Source organism: Pseudorca crassidens, chromosome 12 (genome assembly GCF_039906515.1).
Source record: "Pseudorca crassidens isolate mPseCra1 chromosome 12, mPseCra1.hap1, whole genome shotgun sequence".
Classification (NCBI taxonomy): domain Eukaryota; kingdom Metazoa; phylum Chordata; class Mammalia; order Artiodactyla; family Delphinidae; genus Pseudorca; species Pseudorca crassidens.
In genome coordinates, this window is record NC_090307.1 from 58555635 (window position 1) to 58577556 (window position 21922).

The window sequence follows — 21922 nt, forward strand, 5'->3', positions numbered from 1 at the left end:
CCAACATGAAGCCCTAAAAATAACAACGAGTAACAAATGATAGTTACCAGCTTTTAAGCAGCCACTTATGTACATTCACCTTGCATTAATTATATCTACCACACAAAATAACCCTGTAAAAATAGGTAGTAAGATCCTATTTTACAGGTGATGAAACTAAAGGTCAGAGGCTATTTGTCCAAAGTTAAACACCTAATGAGTAGAGAAACAAAAATGTAAACATAATAAATGATGCCGAGTGTTTTGAGGTGTTTTCCCTCTATGCTAGGATGTTTAGTAAAGTTTTTTCCCCATCTTTTCTCAGAAATCCTTTGTTGAGGCTGTTGAAAATAAAGGCAACACTCTGACAGCACAATTAACCCCCAAGTATGTGATGCCCACCTTTTTCAAATTACAGGTGTAGGAGCAGGTTTTGTTGAGAGAGAGGTGGAGAAGCAGGTCCGCATAGAGCAAGCCATCTATTGGAAAGGGATTTTAAAAAATGGACGGCTTCCCTGGTGGCGCAGTGGTTGGGAATCCGCCTGCCGATGCAGGGGACACGGGTTCGTGCCCCGGTCCGCGAGGATCCCACATGCCGCGGAGCGGCTGGGCCCGTGAGCCATGGCCGCCGAGCCTGCGCGTCCAGAGCCTGTGCTCCGCAGCGGGAGAGGCCACAGCAGTGATTGAGGCCCGCGTACCGCAAAAATGGGAAAAAAAAAAAAAAAAGGAAAGAAACCTTCAAGGTGTGTGTAGCTAAGGTACCTATTCTGTAAGCATCTTGCATTTCCCAGGACCTGCCTCTTCTCCTTCTGTGCATAATTGTGTGTAAGTACAGCCTAGTTATTATGCATTCTAAGCAGCAATTTGATATGGGCAAAAAGCAACATAGGTCGAGTCTCAGAACGGCCCTGAGAGCATCACTGTCAAAGCCCTGTCTTCAGAAGGCACTGGTATGCCAACAAACCCAGGATCTGCCTCATTTACACGAGCAGCCAAGAACGGTCCAGGTGCCGCATTTAGGACTAGAGAAAACCAACAAAGACTTTGACAAGATATTAACATCAGGCTGATCTGGTGAATTTTAGCTAGAGGGAAGCTGACCTGGATTATTTTCCAAAAACATTCCAGTTTTGCCCTACATGTATCATCAAGGACAATTCTCCTGCTGTTGTCCTGAACAGAGAAAGGACAGGCAGAGGTGCCTAGCCCGCTGCTTCAGCACCTGCTGGTGGTGGATGGCAGCCTGGTGCTTCTAGAAGGGCTGGCCCAGAAGCACTGATCTAGATCAATGGAAATAGATCATCAGGTATTACATTTGGGGTACTGAAAGAACGCATAGTTGGACTGCCTCTTAGGGTTCACAAAGGACGCTTCAGAGCAATGGTTCTCAAACTCTAGCCCTCATAAGAACCACCTGGAGGGCCTGTTAATGCACAGATTGCTGGGCCAACTCGCATGGTTTCTGATTCAGTCGATCTGGGGTGGGGCCTGAAAATTTGCATTTTTGACAAGCTCCCTGCGTCCTGATCCTGCTGGCCAGGGACAACACACTAAGAACGCTGCTGTAGAACCATCTACTCTGGCTTCAAAGGTTTGAAGGTTTCCTTTCCTCCATCTCAGGCACCTACCAAAGTTTACGATTTTTGAGAGCAACGGATGTCCTTTTTTCCATATTCTACCATAAATTAACTCTTCTCTTGGATAGCTAAAAAAATGGCAAAATCTTCTACACTCCTTCGAAGCCTAGACATTATCAGGGTATCGAGACTAACATCGGGTTGGGTAAATCATGTAAAAAGCAGGAAATCAAGTTATACACTGTTACTAACGGCAGTGAACGCATTCCCAAATGATCAACAGTCAGATTAAAAGTTTCAAACATTTCTTTCAGCTGTAAGTTGAGCCCAAGTGATGCCCATTATGGCTGGCAACACAACACTCTTCTGCTGAAACAGATACTGCGGTTTCTTAGTTGACGTTCACAGGCTTTGGTTGGATGAAAGGTGGGAAAGAAGTTGAACGCTTTAAACCTCATCTTTGCGTTTTCTTAATTTTTTTTTTTTTTGGCAAAAATAATGCTGCCTATCCTAGATAGAACAAAAAAGCTAGCCATAGCTGCTGGTAAGAAAGACAATCTAAAATGAAAGTGCCGATTATTATCTTAAGCATGATAAAGTCTTTTTTTTCCCCCTTGAGTTTTCCTTATATAAAATTGAGAAGAATTCATTACACTTACTAATTTGTCAGACATTGAGAATTTAGTGGCCAAGAAAGAGTGATATGGAATTATTTAGTGTACATCAGTAGCACCTGGAGATCTTATTCGAAAAGCATAATCCTAAGACCACAGAGGTGAAATGGCCAGGAATCTGTATTTTAACAAGTGTGACTTAGGCATCACAGGAGCACAGACAGAGTAATGTGTCCAGGGGTCCCTGAAAGAAAGGAATCACAGATTTAAACCAACAGAGTGGACTGCTGATTGTAGCTTTTCGAGAGCAGAAGGATTTATTGTGCAGGGTAGCAACAGCTGCAGTCTACTCTATGGCCAATAGATACCTAAACAGCAATCAATAACTTTGTGTTATCCAACTGTGAAAACATATATTAAGTTTAAAATTCCTTTAGGACATTAAGATGTATGAGGGGTCAAAGTTGAACTCGTAACTATATATTTAAAATGTTTTATTAAATCCACTAAATGTGAGGAAACTTTTTATATTTATGAACAAAATAGGTTAATCAGAAAGAGGTTAATCAGATATATGTAATTACATATTACATTATGTAATAATCTATAAGGGAAAAGAATCTATATATATATGTATATTCAGCTACGCTGTACACCTGAAACTTATACAATACTGTAAATCAACCATACTTCAATAAAAAAATTTTCTAAAGTGAACAGAATGTTGGGATTAGACTGGGCTGTGCTTCTTAGCAGCCCTCCAAGCCTGGGCAAATCGTTTCAATCAATCGTGTATCTGAAAGTACCCAACAGACATCTGCTGTGTAAGTATCCTACATTGCTGGGAGTATGGAGATGGACATAATACAAAATTTGTCCAAAAAAATTTACAGTTCAGTAAGAGCATGCCAGCCTTAAAGTGTTGGAGGTCTTATAATAGTTACTTTGAGGATGATAGAGGAAACAAGGAAAAAAGAACAGTCAACTTTACAGATAGGAGGAAGGGAGGAGACTCAGGGAAGGTTCCAAGAGACGGTCATCTTTGACCAAAGTCTTGACAAAAGGGTTGATATTTACCAGGTGCTTATTCTTTATAGCAGTTATAGTGGTGTGTATATTCGTATGTCTGGGGGTGGAGTGCTATGCCAGGCATAGAAAATACCATGAAAAACCACAGAACTAGACTAGTAAGCAGTCCACTCTGGCTGACACGTCTAATTTGAGATCTAAATCAGAGGAAAACCTGGGGGCTGGAAAGGTCCTAAAAGCATCAGGTTAAACCATAAAGCATAAACCATAAACAAAAAAAAAGGAATCTGTCAAAATTACAGGAAGAGTTGAAAAGCAAAGGCAAGATACAATCATGACACTGACATATAGGATATGGCATATAGGCCATATTGGCATATGGGAAAGCAAAGGGTTTATAGTTGGTATTAATTGATAAAAGATGAACAAACCAATTAAAAACAGATGAAAGACAATCTGCAAAAGAAATAATAAAATGTCCAATGAAAATATGCTAAAATATTCCATCTCACTACTAAACAAGCAATAAAATTTAAAGCAACAACATATATTATTCATATATCAGCCTGGCAAAAGTGATACACTGTAAATGCTGTGTCAGCAGCAAAAGTGTAGGAAAATTGTAGACCCAACAGCAGAGGTAACACGTTAGCAAATAAGAATATTTCTGGAGGTAATTCGACAATATCTAGAAAAACTCTTTAACCCAAGCTAATAATTCCTTCCAAAATTTAAGCTTAATTGATAAAATAGCATGAAAAGCTATATTTTTATATATAATTAGCATTGTTTACAAGAGCCAAGAAAATGAAAACAATCCCAATGTTCAGCACTGTTATTTAAATAAATTCTGATACATCTAAACTATGAATATATAAAATGAAATGATGCAGATTTCTTTTGACAAGGAAAATAACCATAATAAAATACTAGGTGAGAAAAGGCACGTGACTCTGGTAAACTGATAGTGTTCATTTAAAAAATGATGCTAAAAAAAAGATGACAGGGACTTCCCTGGTGGTCCAGTGGTTAAGACCCCAATGCTTCCACTTCAGGGGGTGCGGGTTCAATCCCTGGTCGGAGAACTAAGATCCCACATGCCACGCGGCCAAAAACAAAAACAAAAAAAGACGACACCTTAGACTAGGGTTAATTTTTTTATTTGTTTCTTTCCAAGGTGGTTAAAATCTTTAGGGAAGTTCATGTGTGGAAAGCAGTCAAGCACAGCACGATAGCCATGAATCTGGGCCCCTCAAAGATATACATCATGTTGAGAAATGATAACACTTTGGTCTTCCTACCTCTATCGAAGAATATACAAATCTAGAAAATTCAACAACTACAGATTTATCTCCTTTTGAAGGGATCTAGACACACAAAATTAACATTGGTAAAAGGAAATCAATCCTCCAATTATATATGCTAAAGCTTTAAGCAGATAAAAATTAAATGGGTAGAAAAATTCAATAAATCTAGCCAGATTTTCAATACCAATATATCAAAGCAACCAAATAAAATTAACTTCGACTTTTTTAAATGTTAGTGAATTCCCAAGATTTCTAAATAATGTATCATTCTAATTAAGAATTATTAGAAACACTCATATATGTATATAAAAGTATCACATTTCCAAAAATTAAAAGGAAATATGAAACTATATGGAACGGAACCCTCGTGCATTCCTGATAGAAGTATACATTGGTTAAAACATCTTGGAAAACTGTATCTGCTAAAGCTGGAGATACGTATCTACTCTGATCCAGCAATTTTGCTCTCAGGTGTATCATCCCCCCAAATATATACACATATACCTACATATATATACACGTTCATCAAAAGATCTGATCAAGAATGTTCAGAGCAATAGAACCCATCAGTACAGTTCAGTATAGTCACACGATGAGGACAGACAATTAATAGCTACACTCAACCACATGGATGAATCTCACCATTACGATCAACAGAAGAAACTGTAGTAGCTGGTCTGGTGTACCACACAGAACCCCCCCCCAACACCCAAGCCATTCATTTTCCTGGCTGCCAGGGGTGTTGACCGCTGAAGGCTCACGCCTGGATTCCTCTGTCAAAGGGATCAACGGCATCCCATGAATGGCTGTGATGTGGCCATGGCACTACTGCTTCAATGCAGGACGTCTCTGAAGGGCTGGTCTCGGTCCCGAGCATCCCACAGGTTTGGCGGAGGCCCTTAGTGTTGCTACCTCTTAGTTCAAATTCTCCCCCTGCCTCACCTGCTCCTCTCTTTCCCTTATAGATGTTGTTGTTTCCTGCAAACCTCTGAGGTTCAGAGCGTTTCCTGGTGGACTCAAGAGGGTTAATACCAGGAATGGCATAACAACGCCCACCCAACAACTAACAAGGAGGACCCAACACCAGTAGAGAACTGACAGCCCCTGGGACGTGATAACGGTGCAATTATGAAAATTTCTACTGGCGGAAGGGAAGACACTATACAATATCGTGGCTGTCTGACAGATTTGGGTGAAGTAGTCATTCTAAGGGCAATGGGATCAGCTGGCTCTTGCTAAGGATACGCTAGAGAAAGACAGTGAAAAACTGAGGCCACCAATGTACAGCGCAGCGTGAAGCTCCGGCGAACTCTCTCTGATCTCCACTGACGCATAAGAAACCACCCCAACCTTAGGGGCTTAATACAATGGCCATTTTATTATCTCTTGTGATCTGTGGGTTGACCGGGCTCAGCTGGGCAGCTTTGCTTCTTCCCGTCACGTTGCCTGGAGTCATCTCAGGGCCCATGTGACGTGGTTCACTCCTACGCTGGCGCTGGATTCTGGCTTGTGCCTAAGACATCGGCTTAGAATTTCAAGTGAAGCACCTCACTTGTCCTTCATGTGACCTCCCCCTGTGGCTTGGGCTCCTCATAGCACCGTGGCTGGGTTCCAAGAGGAGAAAGAGAAAGCTGCCAGGCCTCTAATGGGCTCAGAAGCCCAGGAACATAACCATCACTTCCGCCACATCCTATTGGTCAGAGCCAGTCACAAACTCAGCCCAGATTCAAGGAGAGCAGAAGTGCTATTATCCTGATGGGACACGCTTATACAGGGAGAATCGGCAGGGGTGGCAGGTATCCTCATCTTGCAAGAGGCACTACACAGCCTCCTTGGTTAACATATACAGAGACCCTCAGCTCCTGAAGTCAGAGAATCTGGGCTTAAATAAGGGGAAACTTGACTGCTCAGCCGGCCCCAGCGAGTCTGCTGAGCCAAGGTCAGGTCCCTTGTTGGGAAGGAGAGGGAGCCTGAGATCTGAGATAAGAACATCTCAGTCAATGCACTTGAAAACATTGTATCACGAGATTGCCCTGAACCTCCTTGGCCTAACAGAGCAGCCCACTCCCCTCTCTAAGGCTGGCACCAGTCCCTGGATAAAGATGTTGCTGAGGCCTCTCCTTGTAAGACAACAAACGTCACCGTTACAGTACAGTCCACTTCCCCTCCGATCTGCCAGAAAAATTACTAGGTCAGGTCACGACACACTGGCTGGGTAAGTGGTGGGTCTGCTGGCGGAGCAGAGGGTCTAGAATACCGAAGGAGCTGTGGGACCAAACCAACACGCACGGCCAGAGCTGAGAGAACGGGTCCAGGTAGGACGCTGAGAGTCCCAGACCTAGTGGGGAGGGACATACAGTTTAATAAGGAACAGCTTACTGATACGGGAACAATCCTCCATGATACAGGGTGTAACACCCTAAACATGAACCTAGAAGACAGTACAAACGTGTTGCTAAAATAGTTCTCAGAGATTTGGAGGAAGCGATGTCCACACCGTGGCAGACAATTTAAAAAAAGGACCAAAATGTACAGACAAGTGGGCATGGCAGAGTATATCTTCCAGGATATACTAAGGCCAGAACACCTACCAGGTGACCACATTCTGTGGGAGGTCCTGGAGGACACACACTTTACCAAAGTCATAAGAAATGACCTAGTTACACAGGTACAGACTATGTTGACACGCTTGGCGGTGCTGTTCTCCTACGCCAGGGCTGATTGTAGGAGACGCTGTTACAGAGCAATGCTCCTGACGGCAAAGATGAGCACGATTATCATCAAGAAAGGCAGCCAGGAATTGGTGACCTATTCAGGGTAATGGGGACGGTTAATCAAACTCAGCATTCTCTGTGGGAAAAAAAGATGGGCAGCCAACAAGGATACTGTCCAATTATATGATCAAAACAAATCAAAGGTGGGTAATCAGGAAGTTGAGAAGGGCTGCCTCAACAAAAATTCACGATCCTTGGCCTGATGTCTGGACCTGAGCCAGTTTTCGGACACCAAGCCCATTAACTAACGGGAAAACTGGGTTCCTAAGAAGGACCCAGAAACCCATGGCAAGTATGTATGTTAATGATTCAGCCAGTCCTTCCACAAAGGGGTCTACAACCATTTACTCAGTACCCAGAGACTAGGGAAAGGGGAATACTTAGAGGAATCAAGGGTGCAAAATTCCAGGCAGTGCTACATGGAAGAAGAATGACTGGGAGGAAGCAAAGCCCTACTGTATAGCAAGGGAACCATACCCAATATCCTGTGATAAACCATAATGGAAAAGAATATGAAAAAGAATATATATATATGTATAACCGAGTCACTTGGCTGTAGAGCAGAAATTAACGCAACATTGTAAATCAACTATACTTCAATAAAATTTTTAAAAAATTGAGAGGAAGGAGGTCTGGGGAGAGGGTCTTGGAATGACCATGGGAGTGAGCACAAAGTATGAAGAGCTTGAAGGACTTGTTAACCTATGTTAGAGCCCTCCAGGGAACAGCCACTCCAGAAGAGGCAGACACAACCAGGCAGACAGATGATCTGGTCAACAGACACCAGCCAGCAGCCCCTTGACCACTCCAGCGGTAGTACAATGGGTACGTGAACAGAGAGGCCGTGGCAGCGGACCTGGATGCTGTGCACAGGGCCAACATCCTCATGATCTACCGACTGCCCAGCCACTTGTCAAAGGTACCAGCAACAGAAAGCAACACTGATACCCTAATAGGGCATTATCCCTCTGGGAGAATCACCAGACGCTTGGCCAGCTGACATACACTGGAAACCGTACACGCTGGAAAAGGCAGTGATTCACCTCAACTGGAACTGATACCTACTCCAAGTATGAGTCTGCTTTCACTGCCCAAAGGATCTCAAAGAGAACCACTGTCCACGGGCTTGTATTTACTCCACAGGTAAAGGAGGCTGGGTAATATCACACTGGACCAGAGGACCACCTATACCAAATGATGGATGGAAGCAGACACATTACTATGAGGATCCACCAGTCCTATCACATGTCACACCACCCAAAAGCTGCTAGCCCAACAGAGGATGGAATGGCCTTCTGAACTTGCGTTGAGGTCCCTGCTTGGGTATGGCAACGTGCCAGCACGGGGCACCATATTTCTAGGATGCAATCTATACCCTAAATCATGATGATTGTTTAGGAACCAAGGGGTGGACGTAAGAGTGACTCATTTAACGTTTCTCCCAGTGACCCATTTGGGAAATTTGTGCTTCCTGTACTCAAATCTGTAGGTACCAAAGGTCTAAAGGGCTGGTTCCCAGAGAGGAAACACTTCCCCAGGGGACACGTCAAGGGAAAAATGAAACTTTAAACTACAGCGACCCCCCAGTCACTCTGAGCACCTTGTACCAAGAGACTAACAGACCTGGAAAGAAGTCACAATTCTGGCAGCAATACTTGATTCTGAACATTAGGGGAAGATAAGCAGATGTATCTCAACAGGGCAGGGAAGGACATGTTTAGCACTCAGATAATTTGCAGGGCGTTTCTTTTTTAATTTTTGTTTAAAGATTTTTCTTTGATTTGGACCATTTTTTAAACCTTTATTGAATTTGTTACAATATTGTTTCTGTTTTTATATTTTGGTTTTTCGGCTGCGAGGCATGTGGGATCTTAGTTTCCCGACCAGGGATCGAACCCGTGCCCCCTGCATTGGAGGGCGAAGTCTCAAACACTGGACCGCCAGGGAAGTCCCTGCGGGGCATTTTTTTTGTATCCTCCTGACCAACTGTGGTGGTAGATGGACAAGTGCTGCAGTCTGAGAAGGGCATGGTGTTCAGGAACGCAGACCCTTTAGAGATGACGACCTGGATCACTCTACAAGGTTATCTGTCCAGACAAGCAGAGGTGCTGTAACTGTGTGAGTGAGGGGCTCTAGAACTGATAGGAGAGGAAGGGGATGACGAGTTGTGGCCCAGAGACCAGCTGCTGAAGCAAGGGTTTTACTTTACCCCACTAGACCTCCTCTTGCAAGTTTTCTTGAGAAAACAGACCAACCAAAATCCTGGAGGAGGTTGTTTTTTTTTTTAAGTTTATTATTGCTTAGTTTTTTTGTTTGTTTGTTTTTTAACCTCTGATTTTCTATCTTCCCTCTTTTTAAAGTATAGTTGATTTACAACGTTTCAGGTGTACAGCAAAGTGATTCATATACATATATTCTTTTTCAGATTCTTTTCCATCATAGGCTATGACAAGATGCTGAGTATAGTTCCCTATTCTATACAGAAGGTCCTTGTTGTTTATCTATTTTACGCATGGTTGTGTGTATCTGTTAATCCCAAATTTCCAATTTATCCCCCCTTTCCCCTTGGGGAGCTTTTCCCCACAAGGGTAAATGAATGGAGCGATCTCAATGGTCCAGTGGGTGGACTCTAAGAGTCCCCAATCCCCGCTTCAAGACTGAGATGGCCAAGGTGGAGGTACAGGGCCCCTTGCCCATCCTGGCCACCCAGCCCTGGAGTTCCATGTGGGACTGTCTCAGGTCTTTGGTACAACTGCATCTCAATTCAGTTTCCTCCTGCTGAAACCTCCTTCACCCACTCCCTCCAGGTGAAGGTGCCAAGAGGACTTCCCAGTGCACTTCCAGCATGTGAATGTGCATCTCAGGGTCAGTTTCTAAGTTAGAAGCCAAACACAAAAGAACAGGAATCCTCCTTCACTGTTGGTGGGAATGTAAATTGGTGCAGCCGCTATGGAGAACAGTATGGAGGTTCCTTAAAAAACGAAAAATAGAACTACCACATGACCCAGCAGTCTCACTACTGGGCATATACCCTGAGAAAACCATAATTCAAAAAGGGACATGTACCACAATGTTCATTGCAGCACTATTTACAATAGCCAGGACATGGAAGCCACCTAAATGTCCATCGACAGGTGAATGGATAAAGAAGATGTGGTACATATGTACAATGGAATACTAGCCATAAAAAGGAACGAAACTGAGTTATCTGTAATGAGGTGGATGGACCTAGAGTCTGTCATACAGAGTGAAGTAAGTCAGAAAGAGAAAAACAAATACCGTATGCTAACACACATACATGGAATCTAAAAGAACGGTACTGATGAACTAGTTGCAGTGCAGGAATAAAGACGCAATCAAGAGAACAGACTTGAGGACACAGCGGGTGAAGGGAAAGCTGGGATGAAGTGAGAGAGTGGCATGGACATATATACACTACCAAACATAAAATAGATAGCTAGTGGGAAGCTGCTGCGTGGCGCATGGAGATCAGCTCAATGCTCTGTGATGACCTAGAGGAGTGGGATAGGAAGGGTGGGAGGGAGGCTCAAGAGGGAGGGGATATGGGGATATATGTATTCACGTAGCTGATTTACTTTGTTGTACAACAGAAACTAACACAGCACTGTAAACCAATTATATTCCAATAAAGGTATTAAAAAAATAAAGTATAAGATTTCCAGGAAAAAAACATACAAAAGAACACACACAGTATATTTTTTATAAAGTTCAAACTCAGGCAGAACAAACATAGTGTTAGGTATAGGACAGAGGTTTCCTTGGAAGGGTGGTAATGGGTCGAAGAGGGAATAGGGGCTCCCAGAGAACTAATAATGCTCTGCTTCTTATCTGGAGGCTATTGACATGGATGTGATCACTGAAAATTCATCCAGCTGGAAACTGTGTTTACTGCATTCTATTTATATATTCTATACTTCAAGAATGTTTTTTAGAAACATTTCACAATCCTTCTTGACAATCCAGAAAGGATTTCTCTTTTGGGGTGCCACAAGATCATCAAAATGAGTACCAATTACCATTCTTCATCCTTAGGCTCTGAATCTGACACTGCGTGTTCAATGTCAGACTTAGACTGACCATGTGAAGGTGGTCAGAGCTACAACTCTATGGACCTCATTTCTTCAATCTCTAATATGACTGAAAACAGTACCAAATGGAATTTTTGTGATTATCAAATAAGAAAATCCATTTAAAGACCTAAGACAACGCTAAGATAGAATATAGAAAATATTCGATAACATGTTTATTTTGGTTCCTTTTTATGAAGACGTTAAAGTAAATTTAAACCACTGCCAGGACATGTCCTGGAAATTGCCTTTCAAAATAAAGATGAAATAGTTTATTTTGTTTTACTCATAAAAAAGTACACAAAGTTACCTAATTGTTTGGATTTGGAGTACATGAAAGAGTTACGTTTACGGGATGCTTAGTATAGTATATAATCAACGTGATTATGACAAATGTTTACTCTGCTACAAGAATCATAATAAGTGACGTAGAGACGATAGTCCCTCTCAGCAAAGTGAGAGTTGCTGGCATCTTCTTATGGTCAAATGAACGTGTGATATTCTCATACATGAATTCTGACTTTGCCAATTATGAGATGCATCAATTTGCACAAGTTGGTTCTCATCTGAATCTATAGTTCTTTGCCTCTAAAGAAAAGATGATGGTCACTGTACAGGATTTTGTGACATTATATAAAACAAGATTGAACACTGGGTCCACTGAAATACAATTTCCCACCCCTCCTCCTGCTTATGGCCAAGGACATGATGTTTACATAACAGCTGTTAATATCAGGGGAACAATTTTTAGTCAATGAATAATTTTCAAAGAGCTTTTAAATCAAGTACGCTGTCTGTCTCATACTCACTGAAAAACCTTACTAAACTAAATTTTTTAAATCAGAAAACTTGTATGCAATGAATCAGGTTACAGATTTGTCAAATCCTTAGGATATAATGCTGCATAATGAACTGCCTTTTAATAGAGAATTAACAACTCAAGTTTCTAAGCACAAATATTAGTATTTCGACTATAAATTTGGCTTACCTTTTCTCTACTGTTGCAAAAAAAAAAAAAGATTGGTGGAATGTAAGTGACATGGATAGATTTTGCACCTCAGCTGATACAAGCTCAAATATAAGCTCTGTCACTTACTAATTCGGGTTTGGGACTAAGTTTCTTATGTCTCTGAACCTCAGTTTTTTCATCTGTAAAATGGGAGCATCACCCACCTCAAGGGTAGTTGTGAAGGACAGAAACAATGTCAGGAAAGAGCCTAACAAAATGAAACACAGTAGGAGTTCAATAAAGCAGGCTATTTATATCATGGACATTTGCATTATGAATGATACTGGTGTGTGCCTGAGAATTGATTCCGTTTTAGTTTTTACAGAACCTGTCAGTTCTCTTTCCCTCTCTCCTCTTTTAATCACTTTGAGGCTTCACAGTAAAATATAAACGTGCAACCCTATTTAGTATGTTAATGCTGTTGAATAAACACACTCTAGCGTTCCAACTCTGGCACTAGTATCTTGGCAAGCATCCTGGCTAGAATATATTTCATGCTTCAGGACCTAAACGTGTAGTGACATATTAATACATCGTGAAATTCAACAAAGATGCAGCGGACTCAAAGAAAGAACAAAGCACCTGTTCACACTCCATCATATAATGTTGTCTGTCCTCTCACTCTATATTATCAGGTGTCCTGACAATTACATCCTTCGTGAATAACTTATAATAATTGCAAGTTCCAAAGATGAGCTGTGCCAAGGTGAGACTGCTAACAGTCTGCTAATATCAAAACAGGCGCATTTTATTGATAACAAATTCCAGATTTTTAATTCCTTTCACTCACGAAAAATAAAAGTTCCACGTTGATATCCGTCAGATATTTGTAAAACAACATACAAGGGGAACTTTTGAAAAGTATTAAACATGCTGGGTTAATATATGAAACAGTAAGAAACCTATGAATTGCCTGTATACATATAGACCTATACAATTCTAAATATCCAAAGGTCATGCTCATGACTTACCTTTCTAGAAGATCCAACAACCTTCTAAACATTATTTGTAGCTACAGAGGGTGCAAGATGCTGTTCCCAGTTTGGGGAAGACCAATGTAGATGCTATAGGAAACAAGTGCTAACTGTGGAGTGCACTTTGGTGTGCCTGTTTTCCAATCCATCCAAGACAGAAGGGCATGGGAGACAGAACATAGGCTTAGAGTCAGGTGGACCTAGGTTCAAACATGACTTCAGTCCTTTACTAGATCCGTATTTGCCTTTATATTTTTCCCTTTCCTAAGATCTCAGAAGTGTAGTATCTTATAAGAAAACGGAACCTTCTAACACACTGGGACTTGATAAATATTCATTTGTGTGAGGGGTATAGTTTCATTTCCTCCCACTGGGGGAGGTCAACCCCAACTTGTTCAAGTCTGCAAAGTCAAACCTATTTTCATAATAATGCTAAAACATCATTTCTACTTTTCACTCTCATTCCTTCATGAGTTTACAGTGGAATTTTCCAGAGGTTATATGATGTCACACAGCAACCCACTGAATGCAGAAAGGAGATATGAAATTCCAACTGCACTGTCTCTTAAACCAGGCAGCAAATAGATTTGGAACATTATAAAACAATCAGTAAAATGTTTATCGCTAAATATATTTTGTTCTATAAATGTGTTTAATTTTCCAAAAAAGTTATGTTAATATATAATGGGTTTATTGGTTTTATTTTTAAATTAATTAATAAATTATTTTAAAATATGTTTTAATTTCTAATACAGTAAGTATCTATCTATCTATCTATCATCTATTACAGAAAAGAAAGACCTTTGGGGTTTTCAACAAATTTTATGTAACAGGGTCCTGAAACTTTAAGGTTTGGTAAATGCTGCCTTAGTTTAATGATTTAGTAAGAAAATAAGAGCTCTGGGGACTTTAAATTTCCACTCAGGGATGTGGAAAGGAAGAAAAAGAGTACTGCCACACTTACAGTAAAAATCTGGACACACTGAAAATTCATGACTGTTTTGTACCCACAGGAGAGCTGAGGTTGTGAGGCAAACAACTGGCCTCACATCTGAGGAAAGACAGCTGACTGCAAGGAGAAATAATATGAGCTGTGCGTACTTGTGAGAGACACATCCAGGCACCAGGAAGAAGACTTCAGTCAGGGCGGAAGCTAGGGGTGAAGTGGCAAGAGATTCAGAAGCCCCTGGAGGTCACAGAAATTAGAGGAGTCCAGCCACCTTCAGGTCCATGTCTCCACAAATCCCCACCAAGTGCTCACAGAAAAGCTGAGAAAATGTCTAAGTAAAGCATCTCTTGTAATGCATACCTGGGAAAGGGAATAGCAACTCCCACGGGAAGAACACAGAACTCCACCTGGAACCTTCCCCTCTATCTCTCCTACAGAACTAAAGCATTCATCTTCTGGAGGGAGAGGAACTAACCCCACCAGCCTTGAGTATTGGAAAAAACCCACTGCAGCCATGGGAAGAAAGCAAATGAAACAGAACAACCAACAACCTACTCTTGAGGGAGGAGAAAGAATACATGCTGGGCTCAGAATTACAGATGGGGAAGTGGCAGGAGATCTCAGGAGGCCACGCCCCAAACACCCAGGGATACAGTCTCCACTCAGTAGTGATGCTAAATGCTAACAGAGTTCAAGTAACAAGTCATAGAGAACACTGCTCAAAGAGGAACAAAAGTATGGAAGGAGACCTGATATGAGGTTCAGCAAAGAAGAAATCTCAAGCTGAGAACAGAGCAGACACTGAGGAAAAACAAAACACCTCTGACAGCCCAGCCTGATCCTGAACACAAGGTACCACTGGAGGAATGTGAAGCTCATGGCTCACTGAGGTTCACGATAGAGACAACAAACTTCAAGCGTAACCTACATCCTAACTAGATTTCTCAAACTCTCGCATGAAAGGGCTAGAAAAAAGGAAAGGCATGCCTGTTTCTAAGCATGAAAACTGTTTACCTCAGTCTCTACTGAACTACACAAGGTATCCAAATTTCAACAACAACAAAAAATACGGGGCATATGAAAACGCAAGAAAAAACAACACACTCCCAATAGACAAAGCAATTGGCAGAACCGGAATCAACTATGACACAGATGGTGAAACTTCCTGATAGGAAATTTAAAATAACTATGATTGATATGTCAAAGAATCCACTGAAAAAGGAGGATCGCATGTAAGCTCAGATTGGAAGGCTCAGCAGAAAGGTGGAAACTATAAGAAAGAACCAAATGAAAATGCCAGAATTTTAATTTTAAAAATCCACAGTAAAATAGGTGAGGAATGGCGTCAACAGATTCACTCAACATAGTTGAAGAAAAAATCAAGGAACTTGAAGATACATCAATAGGAAATTCTCAAACCAGAATACAGAAATAAAGATGAGTGTGTGTGTGTGTGTGTGTGTGCGCGCGCGCGTGTGCGTGTGTGTGTGCATGTGCACATATGTGCGTGAGGGACGTAACAGGGTATCCAGGAGTGGTGAGACAATATCAAATGGTTTAATACACTATGTAGTTGGAATCCCAGAAGGAGAATCCCAGAAGGAAATATTAGTTCCCAGGGCAGAACTAATATTTGAGGAAATAATGGCCAAGAATTTTCCAAAATTAAAAATGGACACTAAGGAATATTAGCCATAAAAATGAATGAAATAATGCCATTTGCAGCAACATGGATGGACCTAAAGATTATCATACTAAATGAAGTAAGTAAGACAGAGAAAGACAAATATCATATGATACCACTCATATGTAGAATCTAAAAAAAAAAAAAGATACAAATGAACCTATTTACAAAACAGAAACAGACTCACAGACTTGGAAAACAAACTTATGGTTACCAAAGGGGAAGTGTGGGGGGCGAAGGAGGGATAAATTAGGAGTTTGGGGTTAACATATATACACTACTATATATAAAATCGATAAACAATAAGGACCTACTGTATAGCACAGGGAACGCTACTCAATATTCTGTAATTACCTATATGGGAAAAGAAACTGAAAAAGAATGGATATATGTATATTTATAATTGAATCACTTTGCTGTATACCTGAAACCAACTCAACATTGTAAATCAACTATACTCCAATACAGAATAAAAATTAAATTAAATTTTAAAAAAAGAATATTCACACATACACAGAAAACCCAGACACTAAGCAAACACAGATCCAAGAAATTCAGAGAACACAGGAAGGATAAAAAGAAAACAAATTCCACTTTAGAAAAAAAAGGCACATTCTATGCAGAGGAACAAAGATTAAAATTACAGTGGACTTATTGTAGCTAGAAGACAATGCAGTGCTGAAGGAGAAAAAAAAAAGTCAACCCAAAATTCTACACCCAGTGAAAATATTTTTCAAAAATGAAGAAGTAAAGACACTCTCAGAAAAAGAAAAACTGAGATAATTCATTGCCAGCAGACCTTCCCTACAAACAGTGGTAAGGGAAGTTCTTCGGGCAGAAGGAATATGAGAGGAAACAAATTTGGACTGACACAAAGAAATGGTGTTGAAAATGGAATCAGTGAATATAACATAAAATTCTTTTTTTCTTATTTTTAATTGATTGAAAATAAAACTGTCTAAAGTAAAAAATAGTAACAACATATTGTATGTTTATAGCATAGGCAAAAGTAAAATTTATGGGAAAAAAAGCACAAAAGATGGGAGAGAGGAATAGAGAATATATTGTTGTAAGATCCTTGAAAGACCTTACATAACATGTGTAAAGTGAAAGAATGACATCTGAGGGGTGGCTCTAATTAATTAAAGATGTACAGTGTATTGCAAATCACAGGGCAAACACTAAAACATTAACACAAATGAATAAAGAAGCTAATATAACAGATAAAATGAAATTACAAATCATGCTGTTTATTAGAGAATATAATAAAAGAAGAAACAACAGATGGAACAAATAGAAAGCAGCTTAAAAGATAGATAATAAAAAATAAGAACCTAATATATGCTGTCTGCAAGAAACACAGTTCAAATATAAAGATACAGATAGTTTAAAAAGAATTAAAAATGAACTACGTAAACACTAACCAAAAGAAAGCTGAAGTTGCTATATTAATAACAGATAAAGTCGTCAGAAAAAGGAATGTTATTAGTCATAAAGAGGGACATCGTGGCATGATAAAGGGGTTAAGTCTCCAAAAAGACACAACAATCCTAAATGCATATGCACCTTACAATAGAAGGTCAAGATACATGAAGCAAAAACTGAAACAAGAAACAGACAAATCCACAGTGAAGACTTCACTGTTCTTCTCGAAGGGATAGAACAAGTACAGAGTACATTAGTAAGATCACAGAAGACCTAAACAATGCAATCAACTTATTTGACAAAATTTCTGTTTACATTTACAGAACACCCCTCTGGACAACAGAACACACAATCTCTTCAATTTCACATGAAACATTCACCAACATATACTTTGTGCTGGCTTATTAAGAAAACTTAAAATTTTGAAATAATAAAAATAATATAAAGTAGGACCTACTGTATATAACAGGGAACTATACTCAATACCTTGTAATAACCTATAATAGAAAAGAATATGAAAAAGAATACATATGTATTCATCTGTATAATGGAATCACTTTGCTGTATGCTTGAAACTAACACAACATTGTAAATTAATTACACTTCCATAAAAAATAAATAAAATAGGTCATAGCAGAGCTCTCTGGCTGTGTCTTGAGGATCCGGCGCCAGAGGTGCAGACGGTTTGATGAGTCCCTTAGTGTCCCTGCTGAGACTCACGCCATCATCATGTCCCCGTACCTGCGTCCCCCCAACACGTCTCTCTTTGTAAGGAACTTGCGGACGATACCAGGTCTGAAGATTTGCGACGCGAATTCGGTCGTTATGGTCCTATAGTTGATGTGTATGTTCCGCTTGATTTCTACACTCGCCGTCCAAGAGGATTTGCATATGTTCAATTTGAGGATGTTCGTGATGCAGAAGATGCTTTACATAATTTGGACAGAAAATGGATTTGTGGACGCCAAACTGAAATACATTTGCACAGGGGGATCAAAAGACTCCAAATCAGATGAAAGGCAAGGAAGGGAGGAATGTGTATAGCTCTTCACTCTATGATGATTATGACAGATACAGACGTTCTAGAAGCCGAAGTTACTGAAAGAAGGAGATCAAGAAGTCCTTCCTTTGATTACAACTATAGAAGATCTTATAGTCCTAGAAACAGTAGATTGACTGGAAGACCACGGCATAGCAGAAGCCGTTCCGACAATGACAGATTCAAACACCAAAATCGATCTTTTTCAAGATCCAAATCCAATTCAAGATCACAGTCCAAGTCCCAGCCCAAGAAAGAAATGAAGGCTAAATCACATTCTAGGTCTGCATCTCACACCAAAACTAGAGGCACCACTAAAACACATTCCAAAACACATTATACGTCTGGCTCAAGACATGAAAAGGAATCAAGGAAAAAAGCACCACCTAGATCCAGATCTCAGTCAAGATCACAGTCTAGGTCTAGGTCAAAATCTAGATCAAGGTCTTGGACTAGTCCTAAGTCCAATGGCCACTGATAGTATAAACCATGATATTTTTAGGCATGTATCATTCATTTACTCACAGTTTGGTGTACTTAAATTATCAGGAATACAATGTTGCAATGATGCTTAAAAAACACTTGTCAGTTTTCCCTGTACCAGGCAATGGTTATTATTAAAATGATGTGCGATTGAGAAGCCACTCTTAAGAGTCCAGTTTGTTTAATGTTATGGGCAGCTATCAGTTTGTGGTGTCTCTGTATATTTTTGTAACGAATCTCATTTTTTAATGCTTGAGGTATGAAAAGATGTTGGTTGACCATAATTTGCAACATTGTCTTATTAAAAATAACCTTTCATATCCATATTTGGTAGAACTGTTAACCTAGAAATGTAGCTTGCCAATAAGGTAGAATGATACAAAAGTGAAGTTGTAGCCACCGTACAACACTGACCGACCAGACACATTTAGGTTCAGGGTGGACCTTCTGGTCTTGTCAAGATGTCTAGACCCATGCTGATAATTTTTGGCACAGTGTGGAATAGTTATTTTGTTAACCCCACTGTCTTGGGAAATGACGCCAACTGGGTTAAGTAGCATTTTCAGGGAGATAGAGTTTTTGATTGAAACACGGAGCCTTCACTTTCCTGGTTCCTGTGAAGATTTGGAACCATACAAACGTCGGAAAAACTCACCTTAAAATTTGGGCAGGTTGATGATGGCAGAAATAATTTTAAGGGAAAAGAATGCTCTTATACAGTACTCTAAACTTTAAGGAGCACTGTTGACCACAATATTGCTTAGTTTTCTTACTGCTGTTAAAAGCAAGTAAAGTGTTTCAAAGTAGGTTTTGTGTGTGCGCACAGTGTACAAGGACTGAATTTTGATGCTTAAAGCACTTGGTGGGCTTCCCTGGTGGCGCAGTGGTTGAGAGTCCGCCTGCCGATGCAGGGGACGCGGGTTCGTGCCCCGGTCCGGGAGGATCCCACATGCCGCGGAGCGGCTGCGCCCGTGAGCCATGGCCGCTGAGCCTGCGCGTCCGGAGCCTGTTGCTCCGCAACGGGAGAGGCCGCAACGGTGAGAGGCCCGCGTACCGCAAAAAAAAAAAAAAAGAATGCTTATCAAGAGTGCCTTGTGAGCGACTCCACATGGAGGTGATCATCAAGACACATGATTCTGGCTTAAACATCTGGGTGGAGAAACGTATGAATCACCACGGTGACAATATAGTACGCGGAGCAAGACAGAGAGTTTAGCAGTAGGTACGCTGGTTTGGAGGTGCTAATAAACTATCCAGAAAGCCACCGTCTAGTCACAGCTCAGCAGTGACATGTGAAGAAGAAAGAAGAATTTAGGTCTTAGTGCAGAGAAGTAACTGACATCTCAGGCACGGGTGATTCTGAGGGAGGAGAACTTAGTTGTGGACAGAGACAAAGAGGTGACCCAAGGCTCTGGTACCTACTGAAGACAACTGAGGTGATAAGAGAGAATTATAAGCAGATATTAAAGATGAAGCGGCAACTTGACCAGGTTATTGATGATGTTTGAGAATTTGGTTCAGAAATGTTCCCTTCAAACTGTAATAATACCTCTTCATAAACAGTGGATTCTGTACAGCACTGGACTAACTTCCTGGGACTGCTGTAGCAAATCATCACACGCTTCATGGCTTAAAACAACTGAAATGTATACCGTCACATTTCTGGAGGCCAGAAGTCTGAAATCAAAGTGCTGAAAGGGCCACATTCCCTAGGGAGCTTCTAGGGGAGAATCTATTCCTTTCCTCTTCCAAATTTTAACGGTTGTCAGCACTCCGTGGCTTGTGGCAGCATCTCTGCTCTGTGTTCCCAGTATTTTCTCCTCCTCACTATCCCTCTGAAAACTCCCTCTGCCTCTTTCTTATGTGATTGCATTTAGGGCCCAGATAGATAATCTAGAATACACTCCTTCTCTCAAGATTGTTAACTTAGTCACATCCTTGTATTACAAGGCCATGTTCATTCTTTTGCCATTTTAGGTGTTATTGACTGGTTCTGGAGTTAGAACGTGGACATGTCTTTTGGGGGGCCACCATTCAGCTCACTACAAGTACTCAGTCAAAAATATAAAATAATAAGATCACTGTTAGCAAGGGATTGGGGAAAGGATATTCACACACTATTAACAAAAGTTAATTGGCATGATCTCTTTGGAAAACAATTTGGCAAAGCTAAAAAAAAAAAAAAAAAAGGCTTGAAAATGTGTATATTGCCTTTAATAAAACAATTGCAAGTTTAGAACTTTATCCCCAAAAGAGATGTGGTTCATACAATGTGCAAGTATGTTCACCACTGTCTTTTTTTTTTTTTTCCCGGTACGCGGGCCTCTCACTGTTGTGGTCTCTCACGTTGTGGAGCACAGGATCCAGACGCACAGGCTCAGCGGCCATGGCTCACAGGCCCAGCCGCTCCATGGCATGTGGGATCTTCCCGGACCGGGGCACGAACCCGTGTCCCCTGCATCGGCAGGCGGACTCTCAACCACTGTGCCACCAGGGAAGCCCACCACTGTCTTTTTTATTATTTGAAAAGAAAACCTGGATTTAGCCTAAAATGCTCAACAATAGGGGCTTAAATAGGATTTAAATTGTGTGTGTGTGTGTGTATGTATGTCTGTATATATATATACACATACACATGCATATATACATATATATATTGAATCAAAGACATGTATAGCCATCAAAATTGGTAATATAACTCCATGTTTATAGCATGTAAAAGGATTCACAATATCCTCAAATAAAAAGTTTTTTAAATGACATGGTATTTTAGTAAATAAAAAGGTACATCTAAAATAATCTCAATGAGTTGATCATACAAATATTAATAGGATCACTGGGATTTTATCAATGCATTTGATTTGTAATTTTGAATTGTTCTTCAGTGAGCTTACTTATATTTTAAAATAACTGAAAAGTCAATTAATGTATCAGACACATATTAACTTTTCTTCAAATATATTTATAACCCTCAGTTTCAGACATTTCACT

The 21922-nt window shown here is 40.5% G+C and overlaps 1 protein-coding gene and 1 pseudogene across 9 annotated transcripts in view; one reads left to right on the plus strand and one right to left on the minus strand.

The window, feature by feature from the left end:
* Positions 1 to 21922, minus strand: part of DLGAP1 (DLG associated protein 1) — a 1249429-nt gene that overhangs the window by 785577 nt on the left and 441930 nt on the right. The window lies entirely within an intron of this gene.
* On the plus strand, positions 18074 to 19340 carry LOC137204137 (serine/arginine-rich splicing factor 10 pseudogene; annotated as a pseudogene).